Genomic DNA, 25,661 nt, shown 5'->3' with positions numbered 1-25,661 from the left:
ATCTCCATGAGGAGCGAGCGTATTATCACAACAGAGGGACTGGAGGGCCAAACTGCCACCATCAGGCCATTTGTAGTCAGGGCACCCACCACCCTGTGGGCCAGGGACCTGTTGTCCCAGTGGGGAGCTTGACTTGATATTCCACCTCTGTCCCGGGATTTCTATTTGGGGCCACTGCAGAGTGCACCACCCCACAATCACCTGGAAGACTGACACCCCACCGTGGGTGCATCAGTGGCCCCTCTCAACAGAGAAATTACATATCCTCGAGCTTCTTGTGGAGGAGCAGCTCTCCAAGGGCCACATTGTACCTACCAACAGCCCTTGGAACTCCCCTGTCTTTGTTCTCAAAAAACCTGGCAAGGACAGGTGGACACTCCGCCATGACCTTTGTAAAATTAACAAGGTCATTGAGGACATGGGTCCCTTGCAGCCTTCCTTCTCCGTCCTTGCTTCCTTGTGACTCGAGACTGGTGGTCGTTGATATCAAAGACTGCTTTTTCAACATCCCCCTCCATCCTCAAGATGCTCCCATATTCACCTTTTCCATCCCCTCCCTGAACAGACAGGCACCTCTGAAGCGGTACCACCGGTGAGTCCTCCCCCAAAGTGAGAAAAACTCCCCTATATATGCCAGTGGTACATGGCCCTTGTCCTATCTCCCATCCAAAGGACTCTCCCAGATGCCATTATCCTACATTATATGGATGGCATTCTGTCTTGGTTTGAAGACAGGTGTCTGCTAAGGAAGGCAGGAGCTTCCTGTGAAATGGAAAATGTAAACCCCCTCCCTCTGAATTATTATAATTTTGAAATTAAAAAGCTCTCGAGCAAAGATATGGGAATAAGAATAACAGTTCTTTACGAGGAAAACTAAAAATACAAATGCAATAGTACAAACAAAAAAACCCCACTGGCAGAGTCAGAATATGACCTGACACCCTGTAGGTCACAGTGGTGGTAGCAGTCCTATTAAATGGAGGCTGCAGTGCTCCTGCAGTGACAGGTGGGGTTCTGTTGAAGCAGTGATCCTGTAGAAGGGTGGAGTTTTCCTCTGAAGCTCCAGTGGTGGCGTAGATGGGCCTGGACTTCCTCTGGGAATGCAGTGGAAAAGATAGCTGCTCCTCTGGGAATCCAGTGGGAAAAGGCTGTCTCTCTTCTTCCCAATGTCAAATTATATCCAGGTAGGAATGCTTGGCTCCTCCCTCTGGCCGGAGCATCTCACAATGAGATGATGAAATTGTTATCAGTCATGCAGTGACACTCAAGGGCCCAATAACAGAAGATATCTCCCAGAGGGGGGATTGTTGAGGAAGAGATAAAGTAAACTGTTGTAAGAGACAGTCCAAAGTTTCCCTCATTTGCCTCACGACCATCACAAGGACAGAGAGGAAGACCCTGAGGACCCTGGCTGGAGTTCTGGCCTGGTTGGGGTGGATGCTCGCCAAGTGATTGTTTGCAGCTGTGCTTGCTGTGCCCCCACGTTACAACTGCTTTGAGCAGGGGCTGACAGGGAGCGGCTTGCTCTGTACACTTACACCTGCTTCACGATCCCTGCTCATCACAATGGCCCATGAATTTCCCCACCTCTTGGCCAGATGAACTTTCTGGAGTAACTCTGGTGATCCCCCCATAGAAGATCCCTCCTATGCCTCACAAGCGCTGTAAGGGAAGCCTCCTCCCAAGGACTGAGACTGAGACCCTTAAAATTCTAACACAGGGGCGCGGGCCTGACTGAAGTGGGATGTTTGCCAAGTGTTGCCTGCAGGTGTGTTTGCTGCACCAAGACTGGTTTCTCATAGACACCAATCCTGAAAACAATGGGTCTCGCTCACCGCTGAGATTGATTTGTCCTGTTTTGGAACATGGACTGTCTTACTCATTTTCAATAGACTAATTCTCCATTGTCTTTTATCTGTTCTCCCCTTGGTGGATGACTATACAAAACCCCTGAGTTATGCAAAGAATTTGAGATTCTCCCCAACGTGACAAGATGGATCTATTGGCTGGACCACGAGGATTTTGTCTCTCCATTGGTAGCTATTCCCACCCCTGTCTTCTTCTCTCTCCCTCTATCCTTTATCTCCTTTCTAATCCTTCTATTGCTTCTGCTGTGGGCACTCAATAAAAGGTGCATTTGTTTTGATCAAGACTGAAATCCCCTCTCTGTTGTTTTTGCACTCTGAGATCAGTTAATGAATCATCACAACCCCACTTGTACGAGTGGATCGTGACATGAAATTGGCGTCATGGACAGGATTCTGACAGACAGAGGGGTTTGCAGGGTTGTGTGTAGTCTGTAACAGGGGAAGGATGTTTCTCTCCAGCCGCACCGAGCCCGATACCCCGAAAGGGGTGAGTGGTTGTCTAAAAAGGAAAGGGAGTGACTCAAATTTCCCACAAATTGCACATGCCTAGGTGAAAAGCACCCCCATACTCAATTGAGGGCTCTGCCTTCAGAATTTCACAAAAGATCTCTTAGTGCAAAAAGGGAAACTGTTTTTGTGTATGTGTGAATCTGGACTGTCTGGGAAGTGAAGGGACTACTTGAAGTAACTGAGTAGAACCTCTCAGGCACTTTTAGTCTCTTCACCCACCCAGGGAAGCAAGGGAAACACAGCAATGTGGTAGGTAAGGGACAGGCGTTCGGAAGATTTCGGGCTGTGACGGAAAATTACAGGATTCCTTCTGCCCCTCTCCCCAGAGATAAGGATCACCCTTGGAATGTAGCCAAACATGTAGCCCCCCTAACCTATAGATGCCAGTAACTTTCCACTCCATACTAACCCTAGAAAGTATAGCCAAACCCCTTTCTGACGTAGAGAAACCCCTTAGTCCATAAATGCCCCCGAGACCCCTCAATAAACACCTTTAACCGTCCACCACATTGGTGTTAGCGTCCGTTACTGGCCCGAGAGGTCCTGGGAGGGGATCACCGTGCTGAACTCCGAAACCAGGTCGCCGCTGCCTTCCCAAGAAGGCAACATAGTGGTGCCAAAACCCGGGAGCGACGCAGGTCCGAGCGACGGGGGTACTCCTGGCCAGGGGACAGCGGCCACAGTGGTGGGAACGACTGTGGCGGAGCAGGGGGACGCCCCGGGACCCGCGATTCGTATGGAAGCGATAGCGAAGGTCGTAAGTTCGATACATATGCAATGGGGAATCAAATGGGAGCTCAGGAATTTTAATCTCACTTTAACGAGACTCCTCGAGCTCGGAGTCATTGACCGACCCATAGATATATTGCATTCTGAGGCGTGGCAGAAATGCACTGTCGCGTTAGCAGAGGACACAAAAGCCACGGGCAGCAGCAAAAGCCTGAAAGCGTGGGGGAAGGCAGAAGCAGCCCTACGCAAAGCATTAGAAGAACGGGAGACGTGGAACGCTGAGCGTTCCTGTCTGTTAATCACGCCACAGCTGGGGGAGGGGGCGATAACACGAACGCCCCCGATAGCGACCCGATTGAAAGCGGGGAGACGGGGGGGCCGGGCGCATCCCATCCCTCCCCGAGCCCAGAACCCCCAGAGCCCCCGGGGGACCCCCTGACCCTTTCAAGGGACCCGCCGGGGCCCAAACCCCCTCCGGAACCCCCCAGAATGCCCGCGGGCCCCCCGGCCATCCCTTCCCTGCCGATGGCCGACTTAGCGCAGGGGGCGGAGGGACGCGCGCGGTCCTTTTGGGAGGGATTGGCGGCAGAAGCCCGAAATATCGAGAAGGCAAGCGCGCGGGCGGGCGGCGGAGGGGATCTGCCGCCTTACCCGTTCGAACACGGCGTGGGTGGCCGGGAAGGGGGGTGGAGCCCATCGGCCCGCGGCGGGAAGAACCCGGAAACGCGGCCAGCCGCGGACACGCATGCGCGTGAAACCAGCGCTGAGCCCATGCCCGGCCGGGAGCTGTGGATCACAGCAGACACGTGTGGGGGGTGCGACAGAGGGCAGGCACTCGCTCGGGAGCCGCGCCCACTGCTGCCACCATATATGGGAGAGATCCCTCCCTGCGGGAGGCAGGGCGAGCCCAGGGGGCGGGAGCGGCACCGCCTCCGAGCGGAGGAGCGGGGCCGAAGCTGAACAAAACGGCAGGGGAGACTGGAAGTTTATTGGCAGTCGACTTCCAACTCTGAAGGGAACCACAGCTCCCCAGACCGCCCTGCGGAGCCGACCGAGTCCAGCAGCGACTCGGAAGCAGAGAAAACAGAATCAATGCGGTTTCGGACGAAACCAAATAAAACTTTTAACACAGTCGGGAACCAGCCCCAATACGAACTCACCGACTGGGGTAAAATCAAAATCGAATGCGCGGGATGGGCGCCCGCGGCGTCCGTGTATGCCTTCCTGGTGAGAATTACAGGACCCCAGGGGAACCAGCAAAGAACGTATGCTCCCATCAATACTAAAGACATTCAGACAATAGTAAAAGCTATTTCAGAAAAAGGAATTAACTCAGGGGTGGTTTCCACTCTCGTGGATGGTCTTTTTAGCAATGATGATTTACTCCCTTTTGATATCGTGCAAATAAGCCGTATGCTTTTTGATGGGGCGGGTTTGATAATATTTAAACAGGAATGGACGGACCAATGTGCAACCATGCTCGCTCAGACAGCGGGGGAAGGGCAGCCACTCCACGGGTCGAGTTTATCTAGGTTGTTGGGGAAGCATGACGAAGTAGCCACCCCCCAGCAACAAGCTGCGCAGCTTCGGATCGAGGAAGTCAGGGCGACTTCCCGGGCGGCCAGAGAAGCTATACGCGCCGCATCCAGGGTGGTGGCCAAACCGACACCACGGTCGACCATCAAACAGGGGGAGAGTGAAGGCTTTACACAATTTGTCGACCGCCTTCAGGCTGCGGTGGACTCTTCTAATTTACCCGCTGTCGCAAAAGGCCCGGTGGTAGCCGACTGCCTTCGGCAGCAATGTAACACCGTAACCAAAGATATATTGCGTTCCCTGCCAGCTGGGGCCAGCCTGGCTGACATGATTAAGCATGTTGTGAGGGAAGAGCAGCTGACCCCACTTCAAGCAGCTGTCCACACCCTAACCAGTGTGATGGCCTGCTTCAAATGTGGACAGTCAGGTCATGTCGCGGCAAGCTGTCCCCAGCTGGCACAGCTTCCCCAGGCAACACCCTCGCCCCAGCAGCGTCCCAGAGGGGTCTGCTGGAACTGTGGGAAGAGAGGTCACCTCGCTAGGGACTGTAGATCCCGGCCCCGGGGAAACGGGAGAGGGAGGGGGCGTGCGGGCCATATTCAGCCCCCTCCCGCTCTGGATGCGAGACGGCCCATCTATGCCAACCCACAGTGGGGCAGGGGATCCTCATACCCTATGCTCCCACAGGAGGCAGTCAGTATCGCACCCCCGCCAGCGATACAATGGCAGGGCTATGCAGCACCACCAACCGTACCCTCACACCCCCCACCACCACAAGCCGCGCAAGCGCTACAGGGCCAGCAGGGGATGCCCCAGACCGGGACCCCTGGGTGGCCCTGGCCATGAAAATAGGGAAGGAACCCCTGATGATATGGGGGACATGCCGCCTCTATGGCAGTCAGGACCCCCACATCGTAGGGCTTCAGTTTTGGGCAGACACGGGATCAGACTGCACGATTCTCCCCCAGTCGCATTGGCCCAGGCATTGGCAGTTTTAGGAAGTCCCTCCAGTGAACGGGGTGGGGGGACAAACCCGGGTGTGGAAAAGCACCCAGCTGGTGGCTATAACACTTCACACAAACAAGGGACCAGAACAGACAGTAGCGATTTACCCCCACATTTTGCAAAACTCTCCGCCACTAATAGGAAGGGAAGTCCTTGCTATGCTAGGAGTCAGGATTACAAATTTATCATAAAGGCCACTGCTGTACACCCTCAGCTGCCGATCAAATTGACTTGGAAATCATCAGATCCTATTTGGAGGGAGCAGTGGCCTTTGTCAGAGCCTCGAGTGGCAGCTTTGCTGGAACTGGTCGACCGCGAAGTGCAAAAGGGTCACACAGAACCCTCCACCAGCCCATGGAACACCCCTGTGTTTGTAATCCCCAAAAGGTCCGGAGAGGGTTATCGTCTCGTCCACGACCTGAGAGAAGTGAACAAGATGATTCGACCCATGGGTCCAGTCCAGACACTGCTACCCATGAATTCAGCTATCCCTGAAGGACAGCCATGCGCAGTGCTGGACATCAAAGACTGTTTCTTCTCGATACCCCTGCATCCGGACGACAGAGAACGCTTCGCCTTTTCCGTTGCGTTTCCAAACGGTAATCGGCCTAACCTCCGTTTCCAATGGAGGGTGCTTCCACAGGGCCTAGTGGACAGTCCTGTTATCTGCCAGGTCACCATGGACAGAGCACTGATGCCAGTCACGAGAGACTTGCCTGGCAGAAACTTACTCAGGTTTCCCAAGACCCTTTTCCCTAGTCAGAGCTCAACCTCCTACCTCATTACAGTGCCTATGTATAGGACTACCTCATTCATTTGTGAAAGAGGGGGGGGGAAGTGTGGTAGGTAAGGGACAGGCGTTCGGAAGATTTTGGGCTGTGACGGAAAATTACAGGACTCCTTCTGCCCCTCTCCCCAGAGATAAGGATCACCCTTGGAATGTAGCCAAACATGTAGCCCCCCTAACCTATAGATGCCAGTAACTTTCCACTCCATACTAACCCTAGAAAGTATAGCCAAACCCCTTTCTGACGTAGAGAAACCCCTTAGTCCATAAAACCCCTTGAGACAGAAGAATAAATCGCCTTTAACCGTCCACCACATTGGTGTTAGTTTTCGTTACTGGCCCGAGAGGTCCCGGGAGGGGATCACCGTGCTGAACTCCAAAACCAGGTCGCCGCTGCCTTCCCAAGAAGGCAACATAGCAGACGCTGTGTGGTTGTGTACCTTAAGTCTACACATCCCTGTCATGGTTTTGGTCCCTTCACAAAATGACGAAAAACCTCAGCGCAAAAGTTAAAGCTGAATTTTATGCTCTACTAGCCAAACACAATGCCAAACCTTCTCCCGGAGAAGAAGAACGGGCACAAAGTAACTGATTTAATTTGAAAAATGTTATTGATAGAGTATGTTCTTTACAATATGAAACAAAATTTAAACTGGGTAAAAATAAAACTATTCTCTGCTCAGTTTTGGGAGCTTGTCTCACAGCAGCTATAAAAACTCTCTTAAAGTGAAGAAGTGAGGAAAAAGCTATAATGGACTCCCTTCAAAACCTAGTTGAAATTTGGAAAAAACAATTAAATGAAGAAAGGAATGAGATCCATCTGTTACGAGCTGCCCTTAGAGAGGAACATGTTAAGAATTCACTGAATGCTGATTCCTCAACACAGGCAGAGGAAAAGAAACTCCTCACATTAAACAGATTTATCCCTATAAGGAACTAGAAGCAGTAAAAAAACTGTGGAGAAAACTGCTGCCCTCATTTGAGACCCTTGGTTAAAACAGAATATAATTATATTAATGATGAAGATTTTGAACCACATATCACAACTAAACAAATACCATTCAGTACTACCAAATTGACTAAGCTGAAGAAAGAATTTGGGTGCCTCCCACAAGAATCGGAGACAGAATACATCTTCCAAGTGTCCCTCACTGGTGGAGATCAAATTAAATTAACTGAACAGGAGGCCAGTGGGTACTGGGGACATGGAGTTTTCCTAACAACAGGAGATAAGCGTGACACGTGGTCCCTGACACAATGTGTGCCTTTCTGGGCCGGGGGAATTAATCCTTTGGAAAGGGGAGACCCTTTAGCTATAGTCAGTGCCCCCGACCAGCTTTTGGAAGGCGCCCACAAAGCCACCTGCCTGCAAATGATTCATGAAAAAGGTTGATTCCTGGTTTTCAGTCACCAATGCAATTACCTGTAAAGCCTGAAATTATGACTCCTTTAATTTGAGGGCTTCCTAAACCTACAGCAATTACTTTACAGAAAACCATAATGGCCTTGGGTCCCGTAGAGAGACTAGATAGATTCCTTGGTAACCCCACTGACCAAACTGGATCTACTGATCCTGGTTTCACTCCATACTCCATCCCCTCACAGCCCCCAGCTTCTCAATCTGATTCACCTGCCAGTAGCCATAAAGTTTGGGCATGGAGCGAGGTTGCAGTAGATTTGATTAATTACAGTAGATGATATGGACCTGTAAAAACCCTGGAGGAGAAATCAGAAAAAATAAACGGTGTTTGGTTTATCGGGGCTCCTCACGGTGAAAATTTAGGGAAGGGAAAACAGATCTCTAACCACCACCATTGGTGGTTGTTGGAAGTTAAAAGGGGGGTCCCCAGAGAGGTGATGGATGGTTTGCCCCTTGATAAATGACAGAAAATAATAACTAATTGGCACTATCAGAAACCGAATTTATCAGTTCAACCCAGTTCACCCCTCCCTTCTCAGAATCCAGCCAGTGAGCCAAAAGAAACCCTCTCCCAGCCTCTCCCTCAGAATTTAGGATGTGAGCCAAAGCAAACACAGAACCAGAGAAACTAGGCTCTCCATCCCTTATAGGTGAGCGAAGGGCTGGAGCATGGATGTATCTGAGAATGCTCACTAAACATAAATCAGGAGATATACTGATCACAGCTATCACAGGCTTCAAACAGGCACTTGTAACCTTTCTGATTGACACTGGGGCACAAATCTCTGCACTAACAAAAAGGACGCCCAGAAGTGTAGAATTGTTCCAACAAAGAAACAATGATGTGCTTTAAATGCCCTAGGAACTACAGAATCTATGAATGTGGCCTTAGTAAAACTCACACTCCATGGAGAGGAGAATCAATTAGTTGTCAAAATGGGGGATATTCCAAACAATTTATTAGGGATGGATGTTATTGCTGGGAGGCAGTGGGAAGATTCTGAGGGATTCCTGTGGTCATTTGGCATGCCACGTCTTAACATTAGACTGCTCCAAGCTGCATCCTCCTCACTGTCTAGCAAAATTACTCATGTAAAACAATACCCTCTACCTTCTGGTGCCAAAGAGGGCATCAAACCAGTTATACAGGACTTGTGAGACCAAGGAGTGATAGTCAATACCCATTCTCTTTTCAACTTGCCAGTGTGGCCAGTTTGGAAACCCAATGAGAAGTGGAGGCTGACAGTAGACTTCTGCAGGCTTAATGCCAACACAGACCCTCTTACAGCAGCAGTCCCAAATTTGGCTGAATTAATGACATCAATTCAAGAAAAAGCTCACTCAGTCATGGGACCTATAGATGTCAAAGACATGTTTTTTATGATACACATACAGCCAGGAGATATGGACTGTTTTTCCTTCACATGGGAAGGACAGCAATACACTTTCACTAGGCTTCCCCAAGGCTACAAACACTCCCCCACTTTGGCCCACCCTACTTTAGCCCAGGAATTAGAAAAAACACCCAAACCTGATCCTGTAGCTGTTTATCAATACATTGATGACATTCTGGGCTGGGGGGGGGTGTGAAATAGAGGTAGTAGGGAAACATCAGCAGAAAATAATCTCTCACTTAGAAAGTCTTGATTTGCAGATGCCCCCAGAGAAAATTCAGAAGTCTTCTCAGGAAGTGAAGTTTTTGGGAATTTGCTGGAAAGGAGGTATGACATGTATTCCACCTGATATCCTAACCTCTTTAGATCAGATCAAAATGCCTGAATCCAGGAAAGATCTCCAGCAAGCTCTAGGATTATTAGTGTTCTGGAGAAAACACATTCCAGATCTTTCAATAATTGCCAGGCCCCTTCATGACTTGCTGAGCAAACGGGGTGAAATGGGATTGGACTCCTTCTCAGGAGGAAGCATTGCAATTGCTGTTTTTTGAAGCAACAGCTCACCAAGCACTGGACCCTATCCATCCCACAGATCCCTTTCAGGTGGAATGGGGATTTGGCTCCTCAGGGCTGTCAGTACAGCTACGGCAGCAGGGTCCTGAGGGTCCGATGTGTGGGAGGTTAAGATATTGCGATGTTACGGTCAGGCAGAACCCCTCCCCTTTTACTGTTACCTTTTACCGTTAACCCCTGTTATAAATGACCTGGTTCAACTGTTAATCAAGGCCATTTTACCGTCCACCACATTGGTGTGTGCGTGTACTTGGTCCGTGTGGCAAAGGTGCTGCCACCGAGCCGTTCTCGACCCGGGACCCCACGCCCCAAGTGTCGGCAACATGTGGTGCCGAAACCCGGGACAATCCGGGAAGCGGGAACCGCCTGGGCGAGTGAACAGCAGCCGGAGCAGCAGGACTGTCCCCGGCAGGGAGGACGCTCCCAGAGGACCGGCGAGAGGGGAAAGTCTCACGCTTAGGACCGGCAAAGGAGGAAGTCTGGCGCCGAGGACCGGCGAAGGAGAAAATGGAGTACCTCCCAAAGGTCATTTTTAAAATTCATAGGCAGTGGGGCGTAGACTGCGAGCCAGGAGATTTTATCCTCGTAGTGTCGAGGCTCCTGCGGATTGGGGTTATTGGGCAGCTGGTGGATATTTTCCACCTCGAAGTGTGGGATAGTTGTACCGGGGCCCTAGCAGAGGAGGCTTTGTCCTCAGGCTCGGGGCGAAATCTTAAATTATGGGGCAGAGTCACGCGAGCTCTGCGAAAAGTTCAGCAGGAGCAGGAAATGTGGAAAACCACACAGGACTGTTTGCAGGCAGGGCCCCGGCAGGGTGTGGGGACGGCCGCACAGACTGCGGGTGATCGTGAGTCTGCCGAGTGTGGGGATTTACAGCCGCGGGGACGCTCTTCGCAGCTCCCAAGCTCAGGCACGCTGGCTGAGGGGAAAAAGCGGTCATTTGGGATGGGCTGCTAGAGGAAGCGTGAGGTGCAGGCGTTAGCTCAGAGGTGCAGAGCGCAGCCGTTAACTTAGAGACATGGAGTGCTGCCATTGACTCGGAGGCGCGGGGCGCTGCCATTAACTCGGAGGCGCGGGGCGCTGCCATTGACTCAGAGTCCGAGGGAGCCTGGGCGGGGCCTCCGCCTTACGTGCCACGGGGTGGTGGGCGCCAGAAGGGGGGGATGCAGACACGGGCGTGATCGGCAGAGATGGAGAAGGTCTGCAGGACAACGCAGACACGCGCAGGCAAAAAGGAAGGAAAAGACACGGAGGGGGAGCTGATGCCGCTTGAAGCATTGGTTGGAAATCTCATTACAAGGCACTGGCCTCCCCCAGCAGGAGGCGGGGCAAGCCTAGAGGGAGGGAGCGGCCCAATGCTAAGACAAAGGGGCGAGGTCGAAGCCTGACAGAGAGTTTTACCAATTCCATCCGGCCAAAAGATCAAGCGTGCATCCTAGCAACCGCCCTGCTGGCTTTAAATCAGTTCCCCAGGGGAGACGAAACAAAAAGTCCTGCCCAGAGGCACTGGGCCACCCGGGCACTAGAGGAAGGCCCACAAGTCATGATTAAAAATTAGTTAGGAGAATGGGAAACGGGTTGGAGGCTGGTACTCACAGGGCGAGGGTACACAGCCGTCAAGAAAAATAGTAAAATTAAATGGTGTCCGCTTAAGTCGATAAAACTGGACCTTCAGGGCAAAAACTAATGAAATTTGTAAAGCTTGTTTTGCAGGACTGAATCCTCAGACGCCCCCATGGCCCGTATACCCCGCTTCCTAAAGGCTGTGACGAATCATCAAGCAGCCCAATGGCAGACCATACTGGGGTCGTGAAAAACTCAGTGACCAAACTAAAGGAAAGGCCGGTGCAGAGAAGGACTGGGGGAAAAAAGCTCAACAAAAATGTTATCAGTCATGGTTCACATAAATGTTTTTGAAAGTCTTGTTTTAAGTGGTATCCATCAAGTAGAGTTTGAACTCTGGCCAGGTTCTGGCTCTACTTGAATGGAATGATCGCCAATCAGCCCAGAGTTTTTCTGCGTCAAAAGGTTCAAAGGGAGTTTTGGAGAAACGTGAATCCGGACATGAGTTCTCAACATCACTCTTCTTTTAAGGTCAGCTGTCGCAGACTCTGGGAGGATAGTTCGGTGCTGTGGTAAATGTATGATTTCAAATCGTCAACTGTGTTAACAACTATCAGCCAAAAAACTGAGGAAGTCCTGCAAAGATATACTAAGTCATGGTTCAGTCAGCCTCCATGACTGATTGCCCTTGGTTCTACCTTATTAGGCCCTATTATTGATCTTGGACCTTATATTTCAAAGAAGTTAGCATTGTTTATTAAAAACCAGTTAGAAATAGTTACCATTTCACCATCCACCACATTGGTGAGTGCGTGTACTTGGTCTGTGTGGCAAAGGTGCTGCCACCGAGCCATCCTTGACCCGGGACGCCACGCCCCAAGTGGTGGCAACACCGAGGAGGCCTGTTGGTTTCTATTCCTGTGGTTTCAAAGATGCTGAGAAAAGATACACTACCTGGGAAAAAGGATTGTTTGTGGTTAGCTTAGCTCTCATAGAAGTGGGAAAAATTGCACAACAACAACCAGTTGTCTTGAGAGGCCCTTTCAAAGTTATTAAGACAGTCACTACTGGGACCCCCCACCCCACCCCCGCCGACAGGGTGGCCCAAAGGGCCTCAGTTGCAAACTGGTATGCTCAGATTGAACATTACTGTAACATTTTCTCAATAACAGAAGGAGCTGTAAAAAATTTAGTGCTACAAGAAACTGAGAACTTGGGCAGCAGCCATGACAAACCTGCCTCTGTAATTAAAGTATCCCCTCCTTTCTCCACCAAACGATCAGCAAATTCTTGGTTCCCTGATGCCTCTGCTAAACAGGAGGGGAAGGTGTGGAGATACAGGGCAGCAGCCCTCCACATTTCCTCTGGTGAACGAATCATTACCGAGGGAGAAGGCAGTGCCCAGGTTGGGGAGCTGAGAGCTGTTTGGAGTGCTTTCCAACATGAGGTACAGAATACCTCTCCTGTCTGCATCTACATGGACTCCTATGCTGTGTATAAAGGATGTACTGAGTGGCTTCCTTTTTGGCAGCAAAATGATTGGGAAGTTAACAGAATTCCAGTATGGCAAAAGGAAAAGTGGCAAGAAATTTTCAACATCACAAGCCAAGGGAACTTTGTTGGGGTGGGCAGCCTTTCACCAGACAGATGGAAATCCAGCAGGAGAGTGGAACAATAAAGCTGATGATTTAGCAAGACTAAGTGCCCTGAAAAAGAACAAATTACAGAGGACTGGGATCAACTATTGTCGGGTTCGGCTCTCTGTCTCTGCCCCGACACTGGTAGGGTGGTTCTTGGGTGGCACGCACTTCAAAGGACGAGTCTGGACTCTTCAGCTTTTCGATCTTCAGATTGTTTATTGTTTCTTATCTACAAAATTTTCTGTCTGCCCAACAGAGGTCTGATCTGCAAGGCAGCCAAGGGCACTCGTGACCACCCACGGGGCGGTCATGTCTTTTTATACTAAAATCTACATACATGATATTTACTTTTATTTTCCAATACTTTTCACCCATATTAGCAAGTACACCTTCACCATAAACCAATCCCCAAGTGCCAACATCACCACAGGAGATGGAAGACAAGAAGAAGAAAGAAGAAGGACGAGACACGCCCTGATCGCCCCATCTTGTCTCCATAACCCCCCTGTACCAAAAACCTTAAAGTTTATATTTCACCCTATAAATGTGTCCCTTTTACACCCTTCACTCTAAAGTGATTCTCATGTGCTCAAACTGCTGTCACTTCTGTGGATGGATCAAAATCAAGCCACCAAGCACTCTTGGCAACATTCCAGGATTTCCGAGACCCCCCCAAGGGTTCTCCTGGCATCTCTGGACATCGGGAGCGATGTGCTGAGTTCTCACAAACTATTAGAATAGCTGCATGTAAAAAGACAGCACACAGGTGTGAAAGATTTGTACAAGGAAGCTCTTGCCCAGCGTTGGCCTGTCACCAAGGAAAGGTGTAAAACATGCGTATCAACCTGTGAGCAATCGCAGACTGGAGACTGGAGAGACATCCTTCGGAAGATGACCCTCTGCATTTCAGAAAGGGTAAAGGCTTATGGGACGCGTGGCAGGTAGACTATATTGGACCCTTTAAGAAGTCAGGAGTTAAACACTAGTAGGAGTAGAAATTGTATCTGGGATGGTCCAGGCCAATGCTTTTAAAAGACCTACAGGAGATAATACTGTTAAAGCATTGCAGGGATGGTTTGGAATTTTCCCAAAACCACAGGAAATTCAATCTGATAATGGGTCCCACTTCACTGCTAGAATTTTACAGGATTTGGCAAAAAATGAAGGAATTAAATGGACTTTTCACACCCCTTACTACCCTCAGGCTAACGGGATCGTGGAAAGGACCAATGGTCTTTTGGAATGACTTTTGAAACCAGAGGAGGGAAATTGGGATGTTCGGTTATGGGAAGCTGTGAAAAGTGTGAATGACAGATGGGGGGGTAAATGGGTGTCCCAAAATCACTGTTTTTTGCCCCATAGCTCCAAGCATAATATCCTCTCTAGGGAGACCAGATGATTTCAAGATTCCAGCATATTACCCTGGACAACCTGTTCTGGTGGACCTCCCTACTGTAGGGGAACTACCACTAGTGCTAAAAACCCCTCTGAATAAACATGCATGGGTAGCCTCTGATGCTCTAGGGAGAGAGCATCGGATAAATACACACTGGATAATTCCATCATTCTAACTTTTTCTGTCCCTTAGTGGCAGGATTCTGTTGTGTTTACTTTTCCAGAAGAACCCTGAGGGACATGAGGATCATCTGAACCATGATAACACTGGTGATACTTTTCTGCATCCTACCACAATTCCGTGGACAGAATCCTGCTGAGTGGCCGTGGTCTGAAGCTACCATCCATCACACTAATGTTCTAGGATCATATCCCAAGGGTCACCACCTGAACCTAGAGCCTATAGTGCTGCATGACTCTGAGAAATATCGCCCAAGTGAGTGGGGATGGGATCAGAAGGACTGGACTAGAGCCCTAACTGGGACAATTGCTGAGTCGATTGTGGTAGCGTGCAGAAAAGTGGAAGGATCTCTCTATGAGAAAGCCACCTCCATTGCAGGTGCTGGAAATTTTTTAGCACCAGATGGAAAAAACTATTTGCACATCCCTACAACAGAACTGTGTCCTATGACAAAGTGGGAGTGTACCAAACAAATTCCCCTCACTCTGTGCTGCTGGCAGGAGTACGTTGGTAACTACACTTTAGGCCCCAGAACCAACAATGCAATTACAAAGGATTGTAGAAATTAATCAGCTGATTGCTGGCATAATTTTACTTTAGCCAAACCAACTTATGTGACACGCCGTTGGCAAAATAACTTGACAAATCCATTAATTTTAAAAGGCCTGGTTTACAAACTTAAGATAAATGCTATAACAAAGCCCACACTGAGTACAGTAGTCACACCCCAGTGGGTAGAAAGGACTGAGAGTACCCTTAGTCAACTTGATACTGAATGGCCTTGGTCCCAGGCTTTTGTTCATTTTTCCAGATCCATGGGAAACGTGAGGGATTTAAACCTATCAACTGTCATTATGCATGAAAATCAGATATACACTAGGCAGGAATGGGAAAACCAGAAAACCTGGCAGCTTCAAGGGATAGTGGGGAAAAAAATTAGTATAGGATCCGAATGATTAACGGAACTACCCATAGAAACGCAACCTCAATCGGTGTTTTGACAGATCAAACAAATAAGCATGAAAAGGTTTGTACGCACCCAAGCTTACAGAATTGTTGGCACAATTTTACATTGGCACAAACCATAGAAGTGGTTTGTCTTTGGTCCAAAAAATGTAGGCCTGTAGGGCCTACATTTTAAGTTTATAGTAAATGCTATAGCCCAACTTGTTACAATTTACACCACCACCACTCCAGCCCAACTACCGCTTATGCTTAGCCCAAGAATTTTTGAAAATGGACCAGATATAATTAGGAAAACAGGACAACAACAAATACTGTTCAATCCAGCATGGTTCTCTTAAACAAGTCAAATTGCTGATGCAAAGTAATGTCTCAGAAATTCAGCCGGCCTGTTCACCTTTTTTGCAAACTTCCTTTGAGGGTTGGATGACCTGGTTGCAAAAGCGGAACTCTTTTAAAAGACGGACGCTAAGAGACATAACTGGTGTTGTGGGAACAGGATTGGGAATTCTAAAGAGTATTGATTCAGAAGTATTAATGAATAGAATTGGCTGCTACAACTAGAGATTTGACCAAATTACAACAACCACTGCAGTCATTGGCTTTAGGAACACACCAGTGGCTGCTATCAAACATTTTGACAAATTGGGAAAAGGTAAATGTAAATGACCACAAATTGGTAAATGATGCACTCGGTGCTACACAAAACAACATTTCTTTGGCTCTCAGCTGTATCCAGGCACAATTGTGGATGCAGTCAGTTGCTGCCTCAATGATAAGAGAAGGTGAAGAAGGCACTTTTCCTACTGAAATTCGGAAAAGAATTTGGGACAGTGCCACTGATTTTGAAAGAGAATTCCAATCCTGGTGGAACCTGGTGAATTTTACTTACAATCCCATTACAAACACAGCCATGGCTTTTGTGTTAACCATACGTAATGCCTCAGTGCATTTGATATTTCCTATGATTGCATTAGGGCTGAATCATGATGGAGCTGTTCTCTATCCTTATGAGCATTGGGAATGGGCCCGTCAAATTGGTGAGAAATGGCAAAATGTTAATTTAGAATCTTGTCTTGTCCGAGAACAACAAGGGTTCATCTGTGAAAGCAATGCAATCATAGCTCAAGACATTTTTTCAGACACAGAGCAAAATATCTGTCATTTTGAAATTCATCCTAATGAGACTTCTGAAACAGTCCTTATATATATAGGCAATAGATGTGCATGCTTCAGACCTGCTTGTGATTTTGTATTTGTAGAGAATGTTGTAGTAGATACTAAAAATTATTCAAATTTTTGTGCTTGTAACTTTACCAAGATTACAGGATGTGATTTCTTTTATGAAGCTCCAGGTACCTCTCACTACCTATTGCAATCCAACTACACACTGATTCACAAACTGATGCCTACTCCTATTGGGATGGATCTCACTTTGGTAAGACAACTGCTGCTCCATCGAGACTTAGTTGAAATCCTTGAGAAGATTGAGAAAAACGCACAGAAAGCCCTGGTGACTGTTCATCATAATGTGAGACAGATACCCCGTGTCATGGAAAGGGTGGAGAAAGATGCCCAGCACAGGGGGTGGGATACTCTTTTAGGTGGTCTCCTACTGCCACGGGTGTCCTGAGCAGTCTGTGTCATCCCATTGTTATCCTTTTGATACCAAATCTGTTTGGTTTTATTTTATCAGCAGTCCCATTCGTTATGAATTGGAGCATGAAACAGCTGACAAGATTGACGTCTATAGTTAATGCAAACAACTTGGCTGATGTCCCATGCACTGTGAACATCCCCAAGACTTTGACACAAGGCAATTATGAATGAAGCATATGTGTTTTGGAATAATCCTAATTTCCATTTATGATTTTGTGGGAATTACTTTTGATTTTTAGTGAATTGGTTTAGAAAATCATTTTAAAGTTAGTGCTTATATTATGATTTGTTTATTGCTTTTGCTTTTGATATTTGTGATTTGTTTTGACCATTTGAGAATGGTTATAAAAATAATACTATTTTAATTAATTAACCATTTGAAAATAGTTATAAAATTGATACTGTTGTGATCAATATTAATTATGTTTGTTTATTGTCTCTCTTTTTTTTTCCCTCTTCTTCCTATCCTTTCTTTTCCTCCTTTCTCTCTCTCTCTCTCTCTCTGTCATGCTGTCCCTATTTTTGCGGGTTCTACTACCAACGTACAGCGAGTCATGAAGACCTATCAGCGACACTCCAGAGCCCTGCTGATGATGATCCCTTCAAGACAATTGTGAGTCACGGGGTCGTGTGAGAGTCTGTCTGAAATATCCCTCATCTGCCTCACGATCGTCATTGCGGACCACTGAAAATCTCGGGCTTTGTAGGAGAAAGTTACACAAGCCAAAGGCTTCGAGACTTGAGAGCACAATGTTAGGTTATTGTTTTCACAGGTGTTGTTTGCTGTATGCTACACTGAGCCCAATGAGAAGAAGAAGGAAGCACCGTGCCCTTTTTGCAACAACAGCCTTGGGAGCTGTCCCACCTCTTGGCCTGGCTGGACTTCTCCTGAGTTCTGGGTGGTCCCCCACAGAAGACCCTCACCTGTTTTACAACCACCGTGACAGACAGACTGAGATGTAAGGAGCCTCTCCATCAAGGAGTGAGACATGAAACCCCCATGTGAAAAGGCCCCTCTGCTCCTTTCAAGGACTGGCACTGAAACCCCCAGCCCGGGGCAGGTGTGTGGGGGAGGCAAGCTGACCAAAGCGAGATGTTTGCCTGCAGGTTGTGACCGCTGGACCAAGAAGACAATGGCTCTCATTTACTGCTGAGAACATGGACTACCTGTTACATCTATTCTTTATTGTATCTGTTTCCCCCCCTCCCTCACAATTTCCAATAGAGTTATCATAATAAAAACCTCTGAGTTAGCGAGAGATTTCAAGATCTCCCCGACATAACAGGCGGATCTTCGACTGGACTGGACCAAAGGACTTCGTCTCTATGTTTGGTAGCTCTATCCCCCTCTTTCTCTCTCTCTCTCTTTTGTCTCTCTCTTCCTCTATCTTTTTCTCTCCCTTAATCCCTCTCTCACATTTTGCAGTGGTCATTCAATAAAGGTGCATTTGTTTCGATTATCATTGCAAACCCCCTTGTACCGTGTTGGTTCTTTTTGCACCCTGAGATCAAATCCATGAACCATCACGAAACCCGTCTGTTAGGACGGATCGTGACACCCCCTGAAGAACCCTCCTCAAATTCCCCCCCAAAGCCCCCCCAGCACCTCCAGACCCCGCTAAAACCCCCTCAAGTTCCCCCCAGACCCTCCCCAAATCCCCCCAAACGTCCTCAAGACCCCTCCCCAAATTCCCCTTACGACCCCTCCAGGACCCCTCACCTGTTCCTGCGCCTCCTCAGCAGCTCCCGGAGCCCCCCGTCCTCTCCCAGCGCCTCCCCCGCTCTCTCCAGCGCCTCCCGCAGGACCCGCCCGAGCCCGGGGCGGCTCCTGGGGGTCCCCGAGGGGGTCCCGGGGGGCGGAGGAGGTGGAAGGGGGGCGCCCGCTCCATGCCCGGCCCCGGGGTCAGAGGGCGCCGCTTCAGGCTCGGCTCTGATTGGCTGGAGCGGCGCGGGGAGGGCAGGAGTTGCAATGGAAAGACGCCCGGTGATTGGTTGTTTTCATAGAGGGCGTGGTGATTGACAGGAGAGGGGCGGGAGAGGCGGGCTTTGCTGAGGAGAGGTGCGCGGTGATTGGTTAGTTCAGCTCGAGAGAGGCGGGCATTGCTGAGGGGAGACCTGCGGTGATTGGTTGGTTCGGCACATCAGAGGCGGGCGTATCTGACGGGAGGTGTGCGGTGATTGGTTGGATTGGCGCACGGGGAGGCCGGTGTTCCTGAGGGGAGGTGATTGGATGGTTTGGGGCGGGGTGTCCGCTATTGGCTGGGAAAAGTCTGGGATTTTTAAGAGAACATTCCCGGTTTTCTGGGGAAAACCTCTCAGATTATTAAGGAAAAATTCCCGTTTTTTGAAGGAGAAACATTCCCTGATTTTTTGACGCCACATGACCCCAAATAACCCAAAGAACCCCGAAACACTCGAAATAAACCCCAAATAACCCTAAAAAAACCCAAACAATACCTAAAAGTCTGCCAAATAACCCTAAACAAATCCAAATAACCCCAAAAAACAAACAAAAAAAACTCCCCTCAAATTAAAATAAAAACCCCCAAATGATTTCAAGTACACCTAAAAAAAAAACATATACACCAACATAAACCCCAAGAACCCCAAATAATTCCAAATAAACCCAAATTAACCCAAATAAGCCCAAATGATTCCAAAGAACCCCAAATAAATAGAAATAAACCAAGTAAAACCCAAGATAAACCCCAAATAGTCCATAAATACCATAAATAAACCCCAAACAAACCCTAAATAAACCCAAAGAAACCCCAAGTAAGCCCAGTTCCTCCCGTCCCCTCGCCATAACAGATCCCGACCAATCAGAACGCGCAGTACTGATGACAATCCAGTTGCTGGGCAGAAACTCAGAGCACTGGCCGCGCTCAGCGATTTTCAGCCAATCAGCGCCCGGCCCGACTCTGACTCATCAGTTGCCAGGCGCAGTCAAGGCCTCTCACTGCGTTCAATAATCAGAGACTGCGCGGGGTAATTTCCAGCCAATCAGAACGTGTCTCGCTGATGACTCCTCAGTTGCGAGGAGCGGAATTTGGGGACCGGGGGAAGGTGACCCTGAGGATGGGCTGGGGGCCCCAAATTAATCCAAAACGGGGTCGGGACCCCAAAACGGAGCAGGAGGGGCCTGGAGCCCCCAAAACCAAACACAGGGGAGGGGACTGGGGGAACGATTGGAAAGGGGAAGGAGAGAGGGGAAAAGAGGGGGGTGGGACCCCCAAATTGAGCTTAGAAGGGGATGGGACACCCTAAATTGAGCTGGAAGGGGGGTGGGACCCCCAAACTGGATGAAGCCAATTTTGCTCCTGGAATATGTAAAGTAGTTTATGGATATGCAAAAAGTCTATGAATATGCAACAGGCTGATGTCATGGGAGACAAGGACCATCCAGCAAAGGTTGTTATGGCCACTGAGACCTCCGAGTTATTTCCGGGGACACCCCTTAATTAATCTGGTTTAAATTCCATCAGTCTGTTACATATTCATAGACCCTCATGCATATCGACAAACTCATTTACATATTTCAGGAACTATTTTACATGTCCCGTCTTTGGGAGTGTCTCCCCATTTCAGGAGCCTCCACTGAAATGGAAAATGTAAACCTCCTCCCTTAGAAGACGAAGAAGAAGAAGAAGAAAAGAAGAAGAAGAAGAAGAAGGAGAAGGAGAAGGAGAAGGACAAGGAGAAGGAGAAGGAGAAGGAGAAGGAGAAGGAGAAGGAGAAGGAGAAGGAGAAGGAGAAGGAGAAGGAGAAGGAGAAGAAAAGCTGAAATTTTGGGAATCCAGTGGGAAAATGGCTGATCCTCTGGGAATCCATTTCTTACCCCCCAAAGACAGGGCAAAGGCAGGGCGGTGGGGTTTTTATAGGGTATCCCAAGGGTGGAGTTGGGGTTTGGGTCAGGGGAGGAGTTCTTAGCAACACAAGAAGGATGAGATCAAATTCCTGCCTCTTAGCAACAGCAGCATTCCACACAGAACGTGTCCCCAAATCCTAAATTTCCTCTAAAACAACTGAGAAATTATGGAACTGCAGATATATTCGATCAATTTCCTTCATCTAACCCAGTTTGGAGAGTTTTTCAAGGATGAAGGTGAAGCAGAGGAAAATTAAGGCCAAACCAAAGGGCTAAGCAGCCAGGTGTGTTCCCAACATGGATCACAGGGAATGTGCGTGACCAGGGCTGTGCCCAAAGTGCCTCCTCCAGTGGGGGATGGAGCTGGAGCAGCACACGAAGCTCTGCCCGCACTCGGGGCACTCGCAGGGCTTCCCTTACCGGTGCCTCCGTTGGTGTTGGGTCAAGTTAGAGCTGCTGGAGAAGCTCTTCCCACACTGGGGACACTCGTAGGGCCTCTCCCCTGTGTGGATGCGCTGGTGGGTGATGAGGATGGAGTTGTGCTTGAATCCCTTCCCACAGTCAGGGCACTGGAAGGGCCTCTCCTCTGTGTGAATCCGATAGTGCAGGAGGAGATGGGAGCTGGTCTGAATCTCTTCCCACACTCCCCACACTCGTAGGGCCGTTCCCCAGTGTGGATCCTCTGGTGCTTGATCAGGTCGCAGTTCCACCTGAAGCTCTTCCCAATCTCCACGCATGTGTGGGGCTTCTCCCCATCATGGAGCTGCTCATGGAGCACCAGCTCCGAGCTCTGGCTCCATCTCCGGCCGCCTTCCCGGCCCAGGCTGGCTCTTTCCCCCTCACATCCTCGCCATCTGCGTTTGCAGCCCCTCCTCGTGCGGCAGCTCCGGGGCTTTTCCTCCCCGTTGGCTTCCTGTGCCGTGGAGCCGCTCAAAACGGCCTCTGCCACCAGGTTCTGCCGCAGAGATTTGTCCTCCCTGCTCTCCATGCTCAGCTCCTGCTCTGGGGGAGGAAGGACAAGGACAGGATGGGAGTTGCCTCCATGCCACAGGCAAGGGCAAGGAGATCCCCCCAGGGCTGAGCTGCAGCCGGGGGCCCTGCTGGGCTGGGAGATGGAGCAGCACAGAGGGGAAAGGGGCACTCATCGCCAGCTCGGGGCTGTGCACAAATCACAAACAGGACTGGACTGCTAGGAACGTGTCTTGAGCTGTTTTATTTCCCAGCATTTGTCTCATTACTTGGTTATGACAATGGGAAGATGCCAGTAGCTCACATCACAGGTAGCAGACAAAGAACTTCATGTTCAAACTTACTTTAAAAGGTTTTTGACCAATCACGCAAAGCAAAGCCATACTGACAGTAGTTCTATCCAAGCACTATAAGCACATTGACGGTTAAAACAATGCTCCCTTATTTCAAATACAATACCTGCTTGTAAGCCTTAAAACACAATGCACAGAGCTCCACTATTAAGCTTGGAACTTCCTAATATCTTTCTAGATACACTTTTCTGCAGGTTAGGGAGTTATTCTAGATAAGTGTTAATGCACAGACCATTGTTCTATTTCTCCCTACTTTCTACTTATATAACTTTTCTGCTGACCAATCTTATGGTTACTGCAAAGCTCTAATCAGTTCTACTGTCTCTGAGGCTTGTCTTTTGAAGCTTTTCCAAAACCCTGTGATTTTAAGCATTCAACAGACACTGATTTCCCCCTCACCTGCCTCAGTGTCCCAGGGCATCTTCCTCTTCCTCGCAGCCTCCCAAGTGTTGGCAATGGGAAATCCTGGTTTGGGGAAAACAAGGGATGAGCACGTTGAGTTTGATGGTTCCTCTGCCCGAGTCCATCTCTACAAGTCAGAGGCCATCTGGGCTCCAGAAAAACCTCCCAAACACCAAGATTCAGCCCTGAAAAAGCCACCCAGGAGTTCCCTGTCCCTGGTCCCTCCCCTCTGGTGTTCGGGGGTTCCACCCTGTCCCAGCTACTGGGGGTCACGCTTGGATTGGGGATCCCCTTTCTCCTCGGTGCCCGCCCTGCCCAGGCTGCTGGCAGTCCCAGCAATCCCAAAAGCTCCCCCCGCTTCGCTCTCCCCATTTCGGGATGCCGGGGCTGTTTGGGCTCCCGGGCTCCCTTCTCCCCTCATTCTCTGCTCTGGGCTGCAGTGGCTCCAAGGAGTCCCCCCTGCCCCTCTCCAGGCTCTCGAGGCTCCCGCCAATGGCGGCGCTCCCCCCTCTCTGGGCTCCCCACTTTGGGCTCCTGGGGCACACAGGGCTCTGCTCCTCCAGGCTGCCTCTGCCGGCAGCCGCCACCGCCACCCCCCGATGTCCCCCCAAGGGGCCTTTTCCACTCAGCCTTGGACTTCTTCATTCTCCAAAATCCCCCCAAAAACCCAACCCAGGGACCCTCTGGATATCTGGGCCGAGCTCCCCCTCCCCGCTCACCGGAGCCATGGGGGGGGCGATGATCTCACAGGTGGGGGCTGCGAATTCAGGCAGGGATCGAAGGCGTGGTTCCCTCAGTTCAGCCTCGATCCGCTTTTGTCCCTCCTCTTCCATCCCTCCTCCCCCTGCTCCTCCCCCCTAGCCCCACCTCCTTTTCCCCCTTCATCCCTGCCCTTCCCTCCTTCCTCCTCCCCCAGCAGCAGCCACACCCTCGGTGCCCGTTCCCGCAGCCCTCGCAGCCCACGGCAGGAGCGGGGATGGAGCCGGGACGGGTCGGGATGGGCAGCGCGGGGCTCTCGGCTGCTCCCAGCCGCTGCGGGCGGGGGGAACCCGGCCCGGGCCAAAGGAGAGGCAAACTGGGCAAACTGGGGGCTGCACATCCAAACTGGGCCTTGCTGGGGACCCTGCCTGGCCACTGCCAGCCCTTGGGGCTCCTCCCGGCACATCCGCCAGGGGGGAACTCACACAGGGCTGGGGGATCCCAGCAGTGGCAGCACTGCCAGGGACTGGGCTGCACTGGGACCGTACTGGGAGTGACTGGGGCTGTACTGGGCTTGTACTGACATCATACTGGGATCATACTGGGAGTGACTGGGGCTGTACTGGGCTTGTACTGACATCATACTGGGATCATACTGGGAGTGACTGGGACTGTACTGGGCTTGTACTGACATCATACTGGGATCATACTGCCATGCCAGGGCACACTGTGATTGCACTAATGGAGAGTGGGATCATACTGGGATCATACTGGGATTGTACTGGGAGTGAGTAGGAGCCTGCAGGGGGCAACTGAGACCATGTTAGGGGCAAATGGGATATACTGGGAGTGACTGGGAGTCACTGTGAGCAACTGGGAACATACTAGGACCAACTGAAAGGAACTGGGTGCATACTGGGGGTGATTGGAAACTGCTGGGCTTACACGGGGATGAACTGGGATCATGGCTGGAGGTGACTGGGATCCTACTGGCAGTGAGTGCCACTACACTGAGGCTGACTGGGAGTGCTTGTGAGCAAATGGGATCATACTGGAAGGAACTGGAAAGATGCTGGAGATAACTGGGGTACACTGGGATATACTGGGAGCGACTGGAAGGAAAGTGAGGGTGAAAGAGAGCAACTGGAACCATGTAGCGCAAAACTGGTTTATTCTGGCAGAGACTGGGAGCACACTGGGCTCATCTCTGGATCATACCGGGAGTGACTGGACTAATACTGGGAGTGACTGAGTGTCACAGTGAGCACACCCTGCACAGCATCCCCCATACTGGGCCTGACTGGGAGCCACTGGGAGCAAATGGCATCATACTGGGACTCACTGAGTTGATTGAGGAAGCAACTGGAACCATGCTGGCGGCAGCTGGGACAATACTGGGAGAGACTGGAAGTAAGTGGGATTATAATTGTGAAAAGTGCATATTTTGTGATTGGGTTTTCGCAAATATGAAAATGAATATTATACATCTTGTGTTAGAAACTAATGCTGTATTAATTCTCTTAAGAAGTGGGTTAAATACAGTTTTAGGTTATTACAAAATATTAAAATAGAAACTATGCTTGGTAAGAGACTTTCTTTAAAGAAAGGACTTGCAGCGAGATAGCAGCCCCAGGACACCTAAATCATTCAGAGAAAAAGAATTTATTGCCCTCTTATCAGAAGAAATGAACTTCTTCCCGCCTCGAAGGCGCTGTTAGGATTCAGAGGAAGAAGGTGGCACTGACCAGAATCCCATGTTTGAATGGAATTTATGCATCATGTATGAAGTGTACGAATATGCAACAGGCTATTGTTTTTAAGGGTTAATCCTTTGTTAACAGGTGTCCTTTTTAGGGCTTGTGCTGCCCAGAAAAAGGTACCCGGACTCCATAACACTTTGTATTTGTTGTCTCATATTGTCCTAATTCAAATTGTCCAAATTTTTATTACTCTAATTGGATTACTATTATGATAATTATTTTATTACTATTAAACTTTTAAAATTTTAAAAACAAGTGATTGGCGTTTTTCACAATTTGGTAGCAGAGGATGGTTACCAACACCTCACTGCCGGTGCTTCAGGAGAGTCAGAGTGGGGAAGGTGCCCCCTGCCCTCTTCAGCAGCCTCGCTCTGTTTGCCCTGGGGT

The 25,661-nt window shown here is 49.6% G+C and overlaps 2 pseudogenes across 1 annotated transcript in view; one reads left to right on the top strand and one right to left on the bottom strand.

Moving 5' to 3' along the window:
* The window catches only part of LOC143695956 (uncharacterized), a 758,734-nt pseudogene that overhangs the window by 461,531 nt on the left and 271,542 nt on the right, over positions 1-25,661 (bottom strand). The gene's annotated exons all lie outside the window — the stretch shown is intronic.
* Positions 4,584-10,200, top strand: LOC143695902 (uncharacterized; annotated as a pseudogene).

The sequence above is a fragment of the Agelaius phoeniceus genome, chromosome 27 (assembly GCF_051311805.1).
Source record: "Agelaius phoeniceus isolate bAgePho1 chromosome 27, bAgePho1.hap1, whole genome shotgun sequence".
NCBI lineage: Eukaryota > Metazoa > Chordata > Aves > Passeriformes > Icteridae > Agelaius > Agelaius phoeniceus.
Note: the sequence above shows the minus strand (reverse complement) of the source record. Positions and strands in the feature narration are given on the sequence as shown.